This window comes from Mustela erminea, chromosome 12 (genome assembly GCF_009829155.1).
Source record: "Mustela erminea isolate mMusErm1 chromosome 12, mMusErm1.Pri, whole genome shotgun sequence".
NCBI lineage: Eukaryota > Metazoa > Chordata > Mammalia > Carnivora > Mustelidae > Mustela > Mustela erminea.
Genome location: NC_045625.1, coordinates 37,695,017 through 37,708,928, shown reverse-complemented (window position 1 = coordinate 37,708,928; position 13,912 = coordinate 37,695,017). Strand labels below are relative to the sequence as shown.

The 13,912-nt window shown below is 41.1% G+C and overlaps 1 long non-coding RNA gene across 5 annotated transcripts in view; it reads left to right on the top strand.

Annotated features, from left to right (window-relative positions):
* The window catches only part of LOC116570785, a 51,506-nt gene that overhangs the window by 13,896 nt on the left and 23,698 nt on the right, over nucleotides 1-13,912 (top strand). For 2 of the 5 annotated variants that reach the window (XR_004277562.1, XR_004277566.1), the window contains exons 2-3: nucleotides 125-644; nucleotides 12,036-12,130. This is a non-coding gene — a long non-coding RNA (uncharacterized LOC116570785). Of the gene's footprint in view, nucleotides 1-124; nucleotides 645-12,035; nucleotides 12,131-12,611; nucleotides 12,647-13,912 lie in introns of those variants that run through there. The other 3 variants (XR_004277565.1, XR_004277564.1, XR_004277563.1) reach the window with 3 other exon arrangements.

Genomic DNA, 13,912 nt, shown 5'->3' with positions numbered 1-13,912 from the left:
AGTCAGCTTATCAGGAAAGGCCTCTCAAGGCTCTTCTGTGGTTGTATACTCATCTTGGTGTACCACATGATTTCATGCATTCAGTTCATGTGTTTTGAATCCCTACCTGTATCATCCTCCATAGGATACCATCTGTCTCATCATATGGAAAACAAACAGGGCAACAAAACAGGTGTACCATACAAGGTAGGAGCAATCTCTATTCTCACAGAGGTATAGAGAGAAGGTTATAAATATTGAAGGGGGAAAAACAGAGGTTAATTTTACTTGGAAGAACAAGGAAATCTTCATGGGGTTTAGGGAGATGCATTAGACCTGGACCTGGGATGAAGTCTGCAAATGCACCCCTAGTGTGCACTTCATCCTCACCCTTCCCTGCTGTCCACACTCATTCAGTGTGGTGCCTATGGCAGATTTTGCTAACAGATTCTTTTACTCTTTCCCTAATCCCAGGTATATCCACAGAATCCTTCTTGACAGAGCACACAGCCAGATGATCAGAGCAGGCCCATGAGCAAAGAAAGGCATTTGCTCATCACACCTGGGAGGGTGTATACAATTGAGACATGCAGAGCTCACCGACAGAAGGAACAAGAGTGAGGAAAGGCACAATGCTGGGGAGAGACTGAATGTGTATGACGAAGGTGAGTGGACCGCTTAGGCTTATGGGCAAGGCTTGTGGATAAGGAGCAGTGGACAATGTAGCTGAAAAGTAGGTTGAGGAATATCCGGATGATGGATCTTGCCAGGCTAAGGAATGTGGGTTCCAGCTGCAGAAGGCAGAGGCAGAGGCTAGCACAACTGAGCTATGTTCAGAAAGACAGTCTGGCAGCAGTGGACAGGCTGGACTGGGATGGGAAAAAGCTGGAGGCGGATAGACCAGCCAGACAACTGTCCCAGGCAACCAGTAATGGAGCCTCCTGTGAGCTCTTGCAGCACTTGGCGAAAGCATCTGTTTAACACTCACCCTACTGTCTCTCTCGGAGCTGTCTTTTGACAGCCTGATAGCCCTAAAAGCTGCAGGATCCTTGACATCAGAAACTGTTTGCTGCCTGTCTGGGGCCCCAGGCCTGACATGGTTCTTGGCAGGTGCTCATTATATATTTGTGAATTACTCAATAGGGCAGTAAGAAAGGACAAGGGGTATATAGAAAAGGGCACACGTTTCCGCAATCACATCCTGTTTAGCAAGAACAGTTCCTTAGGCCTGGACATTGGTACAGCTGTCTTCTGACGTGTGTGGAGAAATAGAAGCATGTGCAGGCAGCACGGGCAAGGAAGGAATCACAGCTGACCCCAAGCCGTGTGTGTGTGTGTGTGTGTGTGTGTGTGTCTTAGGCTTACAAGAGCTCTTAGCTTTTTAGAGAGGTGGACAGACAAATGGGAGACCTCACAATCTGTACTGTCCTAATATGCCTTAGGAAGTGTATTAAACCCTTTTTTGGTGGCAAGTGGCAGAAGTTCAATGCAGGCAAGCCTAGGGGGAGTAGGAAACTCATAAGCTTCATTTGGGGACCACCAGAATAAAGGATTCCGCAACGCCAGGCTCTTTCCATCTTTAATGTCTCCTTCTCTCCACAAGTCTGTCAGCCTCATTCTCGAAACCTAGCTTCCCCCACAGGCTGGAAACATGGCTGTCGGGAGCCTGGGTTTCCCATCTGAGAGCTCCCCAACCTGAGAATTACTAAAAGCTTCCTTTCTCGTGCCCCAATTTCAGAGATCCCAGAAAAGGACTGATTGGCTTGTGTCAGGACCCTGGTCTAAGACCTAATGCAGCAGCGAAGGAAGCAGGGTCATCTAAAAAGGAAAGAGCTTCCTCTAAAACCTCATAGTTGAGGTGAAAAAGGAGTATATCACAGTGGTGGAGCTAGTAATAGTAATAATCCTGTGGTGCCTGGCTGGCTCAGTTGGTGGAATGTGTGGCTCTTAATATCAGGGTTGTGAGTTTGAGCCCCACTTGGGGTGTGGAGATTACTTTAAAAAAAAAAAAAAAACCTGAGTGTGCACAAGTCAACTCTTCTACACAACAACCCCAGTAGTTATCACTGTTGTAGTCATTATCACCCTTGAGAATTATTATCTCAGGGAAAAAAGGCACAGAGAGGGTTAGTAACTGTCATAGATCACACAGCTAGTAAATAGAGATGGAGCTGGGATTTAAACCCATTTAATCTAGCTCCAGACCCTATAACTTCCTATTTTGTTATGTTGCCTATTCACTACAGAAGGAAAGAAAGCAAGGTGTTGGGCTGTGAGGAAGGAACCTTGACCATTTCTCCTGGGAAAATTCAAGGCCCACGCTGAGGAGCCTGTGAGAAATGATTGGTCCAATGTCATGGGAATCTAGAATAAAAAACACCACCACCCATCTTAAACTCGCTGGAGATATCTGAAAAGGACTGTTTCATTTTGACTTTCTTTTTTTTTTTAAAGATTTTATTATTTTTCAGTAATCTCTACACCCACCGTGGGACTTGAACTCACAACCCTGAGATCAAGAGCCACACATTCCACCAACTGAGCCAGCCAGGCACCCCTCATTTTGACTTCTTTTTTCTTCCATCTTTATTTACTTAAAGTAGAATTAGATGGAGCCAAGAAAAGCAAATGTGAGAACAATGAGGTCCCATTTTCACCTATTAAAAATTTAAGGAGCGGTAAATAGCCATGCTGGCAATGGTGGGGAGATGGCTTGCTTCTAAATGACTGGTGACAGGATAAAGTGGTCCAGCCAGTAAAAAAGAAGCAGTTAATTCGGCCATGGGGGTCAAAGGCTATAGAAGCTTTCTTTAACTTTGACCTGCTAACCTCAGTCTTCAGAAACAGCTCATGGAGTCACAAAATAAAACCCACCTAGTGCTGCGTGCAAGAGATGCTTCTAAAATAATGTTCCTCGGAAATACTGAAAGTAAAAAATAGAAAACAAGAACAAATGCCATACATGCAAATACAAGCAACAAGAAAACAAAGGTTTTGGTATTAATATTAGGCATGGCTGAATTCACAGAAAATCAGAAAACAAGAGAGAGGAGAAAATATTATCATGATAAAGACAGACAGCAACAATGAAGATGTCATAAATATTTATGCACAAGGTAATATAACATCAGAATTCATAAAACAAAAACAATAGGAAATACACGGAGAAATGGACATAAATACGGTAATAGGACATTTTAATTCACCTCTCTTAGCCCATGACTGATCAATAAACCATACAAAAAGTGAAGCTATAGAGGACTTGATTTGTTAAGTTAAATTAGCAAGGTAGGGGCACCTGGGTGGCTCAGTGGGTTAAAGCCTCTGCCTTCGGCTCAGGTCATGATCCCAGCGTCCTGGCATCGAGCCCCGAATCAGGCTTTCTGCTCGGCGGGGAGCCTGCTTCCTCCTCTCTCTCTCTGCCTGACTCTCTGCCTACTTGTGATCTGTCTGTCAAATAAATAAATAAAATCTTTTAAAAAAATAAAAATAAAAAATAAATTAGCAAGGTAGATTGAATTAAAGCTATCAAACTCCGTATCTTGAAAACCTAGAATTTGCACTTTGTTAGGCGTCCGTGGATCATTACCAAATGACTACACGTAAGGCCATAAAAAAAAATGAACTAAAAAACCCTCAATACATTCCAAAAAGTAGTGTGAATACAGTTAACAGTTTCTTATCACAATGCACTAAAACTAGGAAGTAATAGCAAAGACTGAAACTGTAAACAATAGAAAAGCTAAAAATTAAACAAAAATTTAAAAAATTAAACAAAAAACCGGTATCTGGATGGACTATTATTCCATGTTTTTTAAAAAAGGAAATTCTGACACACGCCACAAAGGACATTTCACTAAGTGAAATAAACCAATCACAAAAAGACTAATACTGTAGGATTCGCTTATGTGAGGTGTCTAGAGTAGTCAAATAATAGAAGATAGAAGTGGAATCATCATTTCCAGGGGAAGCAGGAAGAGTGAGGAATGGGGAGTTGCTTAATGGGCATACAGTCTCAGTTTTTGCAAGAAGAAAAAGTTCATTTTGTATACTGCACAACGATGTGGATATATGAAACATTACTGAACTAAATGCTTGAAAATGGTTGAGATGATAAATTTTGTGTTATATGTATTTTAAGAGATTATCTTAAGTAATGCTCAGAGTGTAAACTATCTTTTGGAAAAAAGTGATCATTCCCAAGGAAACAGTGCAAAAGACAGGTCCAAGGAATGAGCATTTTCATGGTTCCTGGCTACATCTCACATAATTTTCAGGTGAGAATTCGGAGGGATAAATTATCAGAGATCTCTTCCTTTTTTGTTTTTAAGATTTTATTCTTATTTATTTGACAGACAGAGATCACAAGTAGGCAGAGAGGCAGGCAGAGAGAGAGGAAGAAGCAGGCTCCCTGCTGAGCAGAGAGCCCGATGTGGGCCTTGATTCCAGGAGAGCCCGATGTGGGCCTTGATCCCAGGACCCTGGGACCATGACCTGAGCCGAAGGCAGAGGCTTTAACCCACTGAGCCACCCAGGTGCCCCTAGATCTCTTCCTTTTTGGTTGCTCTTTTAAGAACTGGATATGTGGGGTGCCAGGATAGCTCAGTGGGTTAAGCCTTTGCTTTCAGCTCATGGTCTCAGGATACTGGGATGGAGCCCTGCATTGGGCTCCCTGCTTAGCACGGAGCCTGCTTCCCCACGCCACCACCAATCCGGCCCCCGGCTTTCTCTGCCCGCCTCTCTGCCTACTTGCGATCTCTCTCTCTGTCACATAAATAAATAAAATCTTAAAAAAAAAAGCGGGGGGGGACGCCTGGGTGGCTCAGTTGGTTAAGCGGCTGCCTTCGGCTCAGGTCATGATCCCAGCGTCCTGGGATCGAGTCCCACATCGGGCTCCTTGCTTGGCAGGGAGCCTGCTTCTCCCTCTGCCTCTGCCTGCCACTCTGTCTGCCTGTGCTTGCTCTCACTTCTCTCTCTATGACAAATAAATAAAGTAAAAAATCTTTAAAAAAAAAAAAAAAAAGAACTAGATACGTGTTTCGGATCTTCTTCCTGGAAAAATCGCCTACAAATGTAACAGAATGGAACAGAATTGCTTGGCATTTCCTTTATACCTGGTGTTCTGATATTTTATCATAATTCATCTGGGCATAGGTCTTTTGTGGGGAGGGAAACAGTTATTTTTCTTGGTACTCAGTGGGCCATTTCGATGTGAAAGCTTATGACTTTCTTCACCCCTAGGAAATAGACCATGACTTATTTAGTTTTTCCGCTCTATTCCCTCTGCTCTTTTATTCTGGAATGCCTGTTAAATAGGATGACAGAACTTCTGGATTCACTTTCTGTGATTCCTAACTTCTTTTTTCCCTATGCCAGTATGAGGTTTTTTGTTTTTTTTTTTAAGCTGGATTTTTAAAATTAACATATAATGTATTATTTGCCCCAGGGGTACAGGTCTGTGAATCATCAGGCTTACACAATTCACACCACTCACCGTAGTACAGACCCTCCCCAATGTCCTTAGCCCAGCCACCCTATCCTTTCGCCCCATCCCCCAGCAACCCTCTGTTTGTTTCATGAGATTAAGAGTCTCTTATTGTTTGTCTCTCTCCCGATCCCATCTTGTTTCATTTTTTCCTTCCCTACCTCCCATGACCCCCAACCCTGCCTCTCAAATTCCTCATATCAGAGAAATCACATGGTAATTATCTTTCCCTGATTGACTTATTTTGCTTAGCATAAACCCTCTAGTTCCATCCACGTCATTGCAAAAGATTTCAGGTTTTTTGATGGCTGCGTAATATTCCTGTGTGTGTGGGTGTGCCTGTGTGTGTGTACCACATCTTCTTTATCCATTCATCTGCTAATGGACATCTAGGTTATTTCCATAGTTTGGCTATTGTGGACATTGCTGCTATGAACGTTCAGGTGCACGTACCCCTTCGCATCACTACATTTGTATCTTTAGGGTAAATACCCAGTAGTGTAATTGCTGACTCGTAGGGTAGCTCTATTTTCAACTTTTTAAGGAACCTTCATACTCTTTTCCAGAGTGGCTGCACCAGCTTGCATTCCCACCAACAGTGTAGGAGGGTTTTCCTTTCTACATGAGGTATTTCTATTACGTGACTAATAAAAATAATAAAATGAAGTCCTTTAAGTCCCTTTAAGACTTGGGCCTGCTGTGTGCACAGTGACCTCCTTCTTCATTCTTAGCACCTACCCGAACAACTGCAATCAATAATAACTAGCATTTATTGGCTGCTTATTGTATACAAGGCAACGGGAAAAGTACTTGACGCATTGCCCCATTTAATTCCTGCAACAACCCTCTGAAGTGGGCACAATTATTGCCCTCACTTTACAAATGAGGGAAGTGAGAGCCATAGAGCAGAGGTTGGCAAATCTAGTTAATGGGCCAAGCCTGCCACTGCTTCTAATTTCTCTTTTATACCTCCTACCTCTGTTTCTTTGAACTGCATTTTAGGAGAATTTCTCCACTTGACCTTTTGACTCTGTTGTTGACTCTTCATTGATATCTATTTTGTGATTCAGCCCATTGAATTTTTATTTGGAAAAACAAGTTCTTAAAGTTCCAAATTCACCTGTTGATTCTTTTTAATACATGAAATATCCTTTCACATTTCTTGTGAAAGCATTATTTAAGCTTAATCTGAAGTCTTGTTCTTGGTGGTTATTAACTATGTTTCTTGGATGTTGAGAGTTTCTGATGATAGATTTTGATGACCCTGGTTTATTGTTCTGAATTTTCTCAAATGTTTAGTAATTCTAGACATTTGTTCATTTTAAAATCATGCATTCTTGTTCTTGTCTGTCCTGTTTACTGAGCCTGCATGTAGTAACTTCGGGGAGGAGTGGAATGTGCTGATTGGTTGGAGATGTGGGGGTGTATAAAAGGAAGAAGAGGACCTGTCTTGTCTTTCGAGTACAGCAGTTTTCTTTCCCTCTTCGGTATTAGTTGTTGTTTGGGGCAAGGCTTTGTCTCTGGCCCAAGAGCCCATACTGACTGGTTTGATCTGGGGAGAATCCCTCTTGCAGCTGTCTAATTAGCACAAATGTGGGAGAAGGAAGGGATCAACCGCATCAGATACTCCAAATGCATTTTCCCAATTAACCACTCCAAGGAATGGTCCAGGGTGTCTCTTTTCCTTATACTCATTAACTCTGAAATTTCCATTCTTTGTTAACATTTCTACTTTCATACCACTCTTCTTGTGCAATGAAAAAAAAATATATATATATATATACATATGTATATGTATATATATATAATTATATATATACATATACATATGTATATATATAATTTTTTTAACCAATCTTTTATTATCTGCCTTTGGTGTTAAACTTAGAATGGTCTTCTGTACTCCCTCTCCCTTCCAAAATTATAAATATTCATCTATTTTCTTCTTTTACTATTTTTGTGGTTTCATGTTTTACATTCAAATCTTTCAGCCATCTGGAATTTATTCTAATGTCAGCCATGACTTGGAACTCTAAACTTAAATTTTTTCCTAATGGTGAGCCAGTTGTACCCACCATGCTTTCCATGTGTGGGCTTTTTAAAAGGCAGCTCAGCCCCCACAGCTCCATAAAAGCCCAAGACTTAAGAATAGAAAAGCTAGGACTGTAACTCTGTCAGATCCTAATCTCTGCTCCATTACTGCTCCCGATGGGACTCGGCAGAGCTTGGTTCTCCCTAGGGGAAAGCCCTGACCAATGATGTAAAGCCAGGGGGGCTGAGGCCTTGAGAGGATGTATAGAGAGCCCTCTAGAGTTTCATGGCTGCTGTGTTCCTGCCACTGGGCATGATGGCCTCATGGGAAACAGCCACTCAGCCTTGCAAGAAACTCCAAGGGCCTCACGCTCTACTCTTTAACTGTATATTCTTTCATTACCCCCCTGTCCTTTTCCTATAGATCACTCAAAGTCCAGCTCATGCGACTTCTCTGTGAAGCCTGCCTTGATAGGCCCAGTGAGGCTTGGCTGCTGCTCCTAGTTCCCACTGCATTTTACGCAGATCTCTAGTGCAATTTTTGTTCATTGTTGTTGTTTCTGTGATGGATGAATGAATTAGTTAACAAATAAACTAAGTTACTAAGCATGAAGGATCCTATCTTCCAGGTGCAGGGAGAGAAGGAGAGCGTCCAAAGGATACAAACTTGCTACTGACCATCTAGATGTGTTCATCTGCAGTGCCTGTTGAGGCCCAGGTGTTCTTGGCACAGCAGTTGTCACCCCAGAGCAGCTGTGACTTTGATGAGGTGCCTGAAGCTATGGAGTCTTTTTTTTTTTTAAACCAAGTAGGTCTTGAAGATACCAGGGAGCATCAACTTCATCTCTTTTCTCAGGGAGCTGACAACCTGGTGTAGAAGTGTGTAGTCAGAATCTTGGAAGAACTTTAGGAAGGAAAGAACCAGGCATATCAAAAACCCTCAAAGAGAGCAAATAATGTAGCTGAGTTGGAGGACTGTCTATAAAATATATGCCTCTGCAGCAAACCAGCATTTCCTGTGTGCTCAAACAATGTCAGGCTCTAAACTCTTCATACACTCATCTCATCTGTTCCTTCTGAAAACCAGGTGGCACTATCAGTTCCATTTTGTAGATGAGAAAAGGGGCTTGCAGAGAGGTAAAATGATTTACCTACGGTCACAATAAGGAAGCCACAATCTGAAGCCCAGGTGAGGAAGGGCTCAGCTTCAGAGAAGAACTTAATCTTTGGCCATCTGAACTCCCTTGCCTCTCCTTTTACTTAGAACTACCTAGTGGAGTTTAACAGCATTTTGTTTTGATTTCTGGGCCTTTGCTTCTGTGGTAGAGATAAACTCCACCCTTTCTGGTCTCTCTAGGTCCTAATACAGGGCCTGGCATACCAGCTGGCTAAATAATGCAGGAAGAAAACCAACATTTTCAAACACACTATGTCCATCTCCGAGCTTGCACTGTTCAAAATTTATCCCTCCGAATTCTCACCTGAAGATTATGTGGGATGTAACCAGGAACCATGAAAATGCTCATTCCTTGGACCTGTCTTTTGCACTGTTTCCTTGGGAATGATCACTTTTTTCCAAAAGATAGTTTACACTCTGAGCATTACTTAAGATAATCTCTTAAAATACATATAACACAAAATTTATCATCTCAACCATTTTCAAGCATTTAGTTCAGTAATGTTTCATATATCCACATCGTTGTGCAGTATACAAAATGAACTTTTTCTTCTTGCAAAAACTGAGACTGTATGCCCATTAAGCAACTCCCCATTCCTCACTCTTCCTGCTTCCCCTGGAAATGATGATTCCACTTCTATCTTCTATTATGTGACTACTCTAGACACCTCACATAAGCAAATCCTACAGTATTAGTCTTTTTGTGATTGGTTTATTTCACTTAGTGAAATGTCCTTTGTGGCGTGTGTCAGAATTTCCTTTTTTAAAAAACATGGAATAATAGTCCATCCAGATACCGGTTTTTTGTTTAATTTTTTAAATTTTTGTTTAATTTTTAGCTTTTTTATTGTTTACAGTTTCAGTCTTTGCTATTACTTCCTAGTTTTAGTGCATTGTGATAAGAAACTGTTATCTGTATTCACTCTACTTTTTGGAATGTATTGAGGGTTTTTTAGTTCATTTTTTTTATGGCCTTACGTGTAGTCATTTGGTAATGATCCACGGACACCTAACAAAGTGCAAATTCTAGGTTTTCAAGATACGGAGTTTTATAGCTTTAATTCAATCTACCTTGCTAATTTAATTTAACAAATCAAGTCCTCTATAGCTTCACTTTTTGTATGGTTTATTGATCAGTCATGGGCTAAGAGAGGTGAATTAAAATGTCCTATTACCGTATTTATGTCCATTTCTCCGTGTATTTCCTATTGTTTTTGTTTTATGAATTCTGATGTTATATTACCTTGTGCATAAATATTTATGAAATCTTCATTGTTGCTGTCTGTCTTTATCATGATAATATTTTCTCCTCTCTCTTGTTTTCTGATTTTCTGTGAATTCAGCCATGCCTAATATTAATACCAAAACCTTTGTTTTCTTGTTGCTTGTATTTGCATGTATGGCATTTGTTCTTGTTTTCTATTTTTTACTTTCAGTATTTCTGAGGAACATTATTTTAGAAGCATCTCTTGCACGCAGCACTAGGTGGGTTTTATTTTGTGACTCCATGAGCTGTTTCTGAAGACTGAGGTTAGCAGGTCAAAGTTAAAGAAAGCTTCTATAGCTCTTGACCCCCATGGCAGAATAAACTGCTTTTTTTTTACTGGCTGGACCACTTTATCCTGTCACCAGTCATTTAGAAGCAAGCCATCTCCCCACCATTGCCAACATGGCTATTTACCGCTCCTTAAATTTTTAATAGGTGAAAATGGGACCTCATTGTTCTCACATTTGCTTTTCTTGGCTCCATCTAATTCTACTTTAAGTAAATAAAGATGGAAGAAAAAAGAAGTCAAAATGAGGGGTGCCTGGCTGGCTCAGTTGGTGGAATGTGTGGCTCTTGATCTCAGGGTTGTGAGTTCAAGTCCCACGGTGGGTGTAGAGATTACTGAAAAATAATAAAATCTTTAAAAAAAAAAGAAAGTCAAAATGAAACAGTCCTTTTCAGATATCTCCAGCGAGATTAAGATGGGTGGTGGTGTTTTTTATTCTAGATTCCCATGACATTGGACCAATCATTTCTCACAGGCTCCTCAGCGTGGGCCTTGAATTTTCCCAGGAGAAATGGTCAAGGTTCCTTCCTCACAGCCCAACACCTTGCTTTCTTTCCTTCTGTAGTGAATAGGCAACATAACAAAATAGGAAGTTATAGGGTCTGGAGCTAGATTAAATGGGTTTAAATCCCAGCTCCATCTCTATTTACTAGCTGTGTGATCTATGACAGTTACTAACCCTCTCTGTGCCTTTTTTCCCTGAGATAATAATTCTCAAGGGTGATAGTTACTACAACAGTGATAACTACTGGGGTTGTTGTGTAGAAGAGTTGACTTGTGCACACTCAGACAGGAATTTCTTCTTTCTTTCTTTCTTTCTTTCTTTCTTTTTTTTTAAATTTCAGGAGGCAGTTCCTCTTTGGTTTCTTCAAGTGCTGATCTTCAGAGAGAGTGCCTCCTTGAGAGCCAGGAGCCTGTCTATGGCCCTGCTGAAGTGTGCGGCAGTAGTCCTGCTTGACCACGTTATCTAGTATCTCTGAGTGGTGCTTTGGAGCTGATTATAAAATGTAGTTTCCGGCCACTTTAACATAGGGCAGAGCAAACATGTATTTCTCCCAATCTCAGAGCACTTTCTCTTTACTTAAGGCAGAGGCTGAAGGGTAGCAGAAGGTGCCACCCCGGAATAGGACTGCACAAGTTCAGGACATGCCACCCCAAATTCTGCAGCCTTGGTATGTTGATTATTTTAAGCTGTAGGCATTTGAAAAACAGCAAATGCAGGGAGCAGCTTTTTCTGAATATAACTTATCTGTTAAATCCTCCAAAAGGAACTCAGTTGTCATAAAACCCATCCCAGGGAGTTTAATCAAGCAGGGAAGATTGACTCTCATCACAAGAGAGCAGCCTGGAAATCCACACCACATCTAGAGAAACTTGGCTGCACACTATTATATCTCCTATAATTCTAGAGGCCAATTCGACTTCCCCCAAATCATTTATTCTTTAAGCCCTACATCCTCCCCCATTTCCCTATTAAGATGGTATTTAATCCTAAATTCTTTTTTTTAAAGATTTTACTTATTTGAGTGAGAGAGAGAGAGAATGCATTGGAACCAGGGGAGGGGCAGAGAAGCAGACTCCCTGCTGAGCCAGGACCCTGACAGGGACTCAGTCCCAGGACTGTGGGATCATGGCCTAAGAAGAAGGCAGCTGCTTAACCAACTAAGCCACCCAAGGTACCGTTAATCCTGAATTCTAAGCCACCTTGGGGAATCACTAATTTTTCCAGGGTATTTCCCTGTATATATGAAGTATATATATTAATAAACTTCTGTTTGTTTTCCTCTTGTTATTCTGTGCTTTATTGCAGGAGTCTCAGCCAACTCAGAAGGATAGAGAGAAAATTTTGAGGATGGGATCGCTGAAACCCTGCCCTGATGAAATACTGGGAAAACTGGCAGAAGGGTAAGAGTTCTTATTAAAATCATCTCTCCTGGATCTCTGTCTGTGGTGCCCAACTGAGAGAGGAGGGTAAAATTTTATCTTGTCCCTTCGTCTTCAAATTCAGATTTGCTGAGAAAACCATTTGTAAGAATGAATTCTTTGAAGTGTGACTCTCATGAATTTGGTTTTGGGGATACCCTTGGGCTATTTATCCTTTACAGTCCAGGGACAGCTATTGCTTTCCTGTGTGTCTCGTTTTACGTCCTGAGAGTTTGACTTGGCACGCAGGTTTTTGGTTCCTGTGCATGCACATGACTAGTTCCGGTCTTGGCAGGGTTGTCTCTTTTGCACCATCATTAAGGGGTATCACCTGTATCCATGTTAAGTCACAAAAGGTTTGTTAGTTTTTGTTTTGAGCCACTTGATGAATATACCTTTGGTTTAAAAGAAAAAGGAAAAAACTAATTTATTTCCTTTTTAAAGATTTATTCATTTATTTTAGAGAGAAAGGTGGGAGGAGCCGGAGAGAGAGAGAGAGAGAGAGAGACATACCCAAGTAGACTCCCTACTGAGCGGAGAGCCCAACACACCAGGCTGAATTCCATGACCCTGAGATCAGGACCCAAACTGAAATCGAATCTGATGATCAACTGACTGAGCCACCCAGGTGCCCCAGGAAAAAAATAATTAAAAAAAGAAGTTTAATACTGTCAGAAATAGTTATTGTTTGTTCCAGCTGATAATAAGGTGTGGAAAGGATTTTTTTTAAGATTTTATTTGTTTATCTGACAGAAAGAGAGAGAGCACAAGCAGGGGAAGGGCCAAGGGAAAGGAAGAAGCAGGCTCCTGGCTGAATAAGGATCCTGACACCAGGATGCTGAGATCATGACCTGAGCCAAAGGTAGATGCTTAGCCAACTAAGCCATCGAGGTGCCCCTAGGTAGTCTTTGGTAAACAAGAGTATCGTTGGTTTCGTTAAAAAACAAACAAACAAACAAAAAAAAACAGCATGTCTTCAAGAACTGTCAGCATTAAAAATAATGCAAACCATACAATTTTATTCTAGCTGCGTGTACTAGTCAAACATCTGTCAGGAAAAACAGTAACTTAAAATGATGCCTAACTTTTTCTAATGTCTCATGAAATTTTCATGACTAATCTAAACATAATTGTTAAGAAAAGGTGAATCAACTAAACGTAGGTGGGATAAAAGTTTGTAAGTTATCTTTTCAACAATGGTTATGTTTTATAAAATATGTCTACTTAAAAACATTTCTGGGCACCTGGGTGGCTCAGTTAGTTAAGCCACTGCCTTCAGCTCGGGTCATGGTCCCAGTGTCCTGGGATCAAGTCCCACATCGGGCTCCTTGCTGAGCGGGGAGTGTGCTTCTCTCTCTGCCTCTGCCTGTCACTCTGCCTGCTTGTATTCACTCTCTCTGACAAATATATGAATAAATAAAATCTTAAAAAAAAAAAATTTCCAAGGGGTGCTTGGGTGGCTCGGTGGTCTAAGCATCAGCCTTTGGCTCTGGTCATTGTCCTGGGAACTGAGCCCCACGTCAGACTCCCCACTCAGTGGGCAGCCTGTTTCTCCCTCTCCCTCTGCTGCTCCCCCTGCCTTGCTCTGCTGCTCACTTTCTGTCAAATAAATACATAAAATCATTTTTAAAATTTCTAAAATCTTTTTGGTAACTTGAAACCTTAAATTTTTACTAAGTTAAATGACAGATATTCACTGAATACCTAGATCATTTCCAAATAAGATAATGTACTGAAACATTAATTGCTAAATATAAGTCTAAG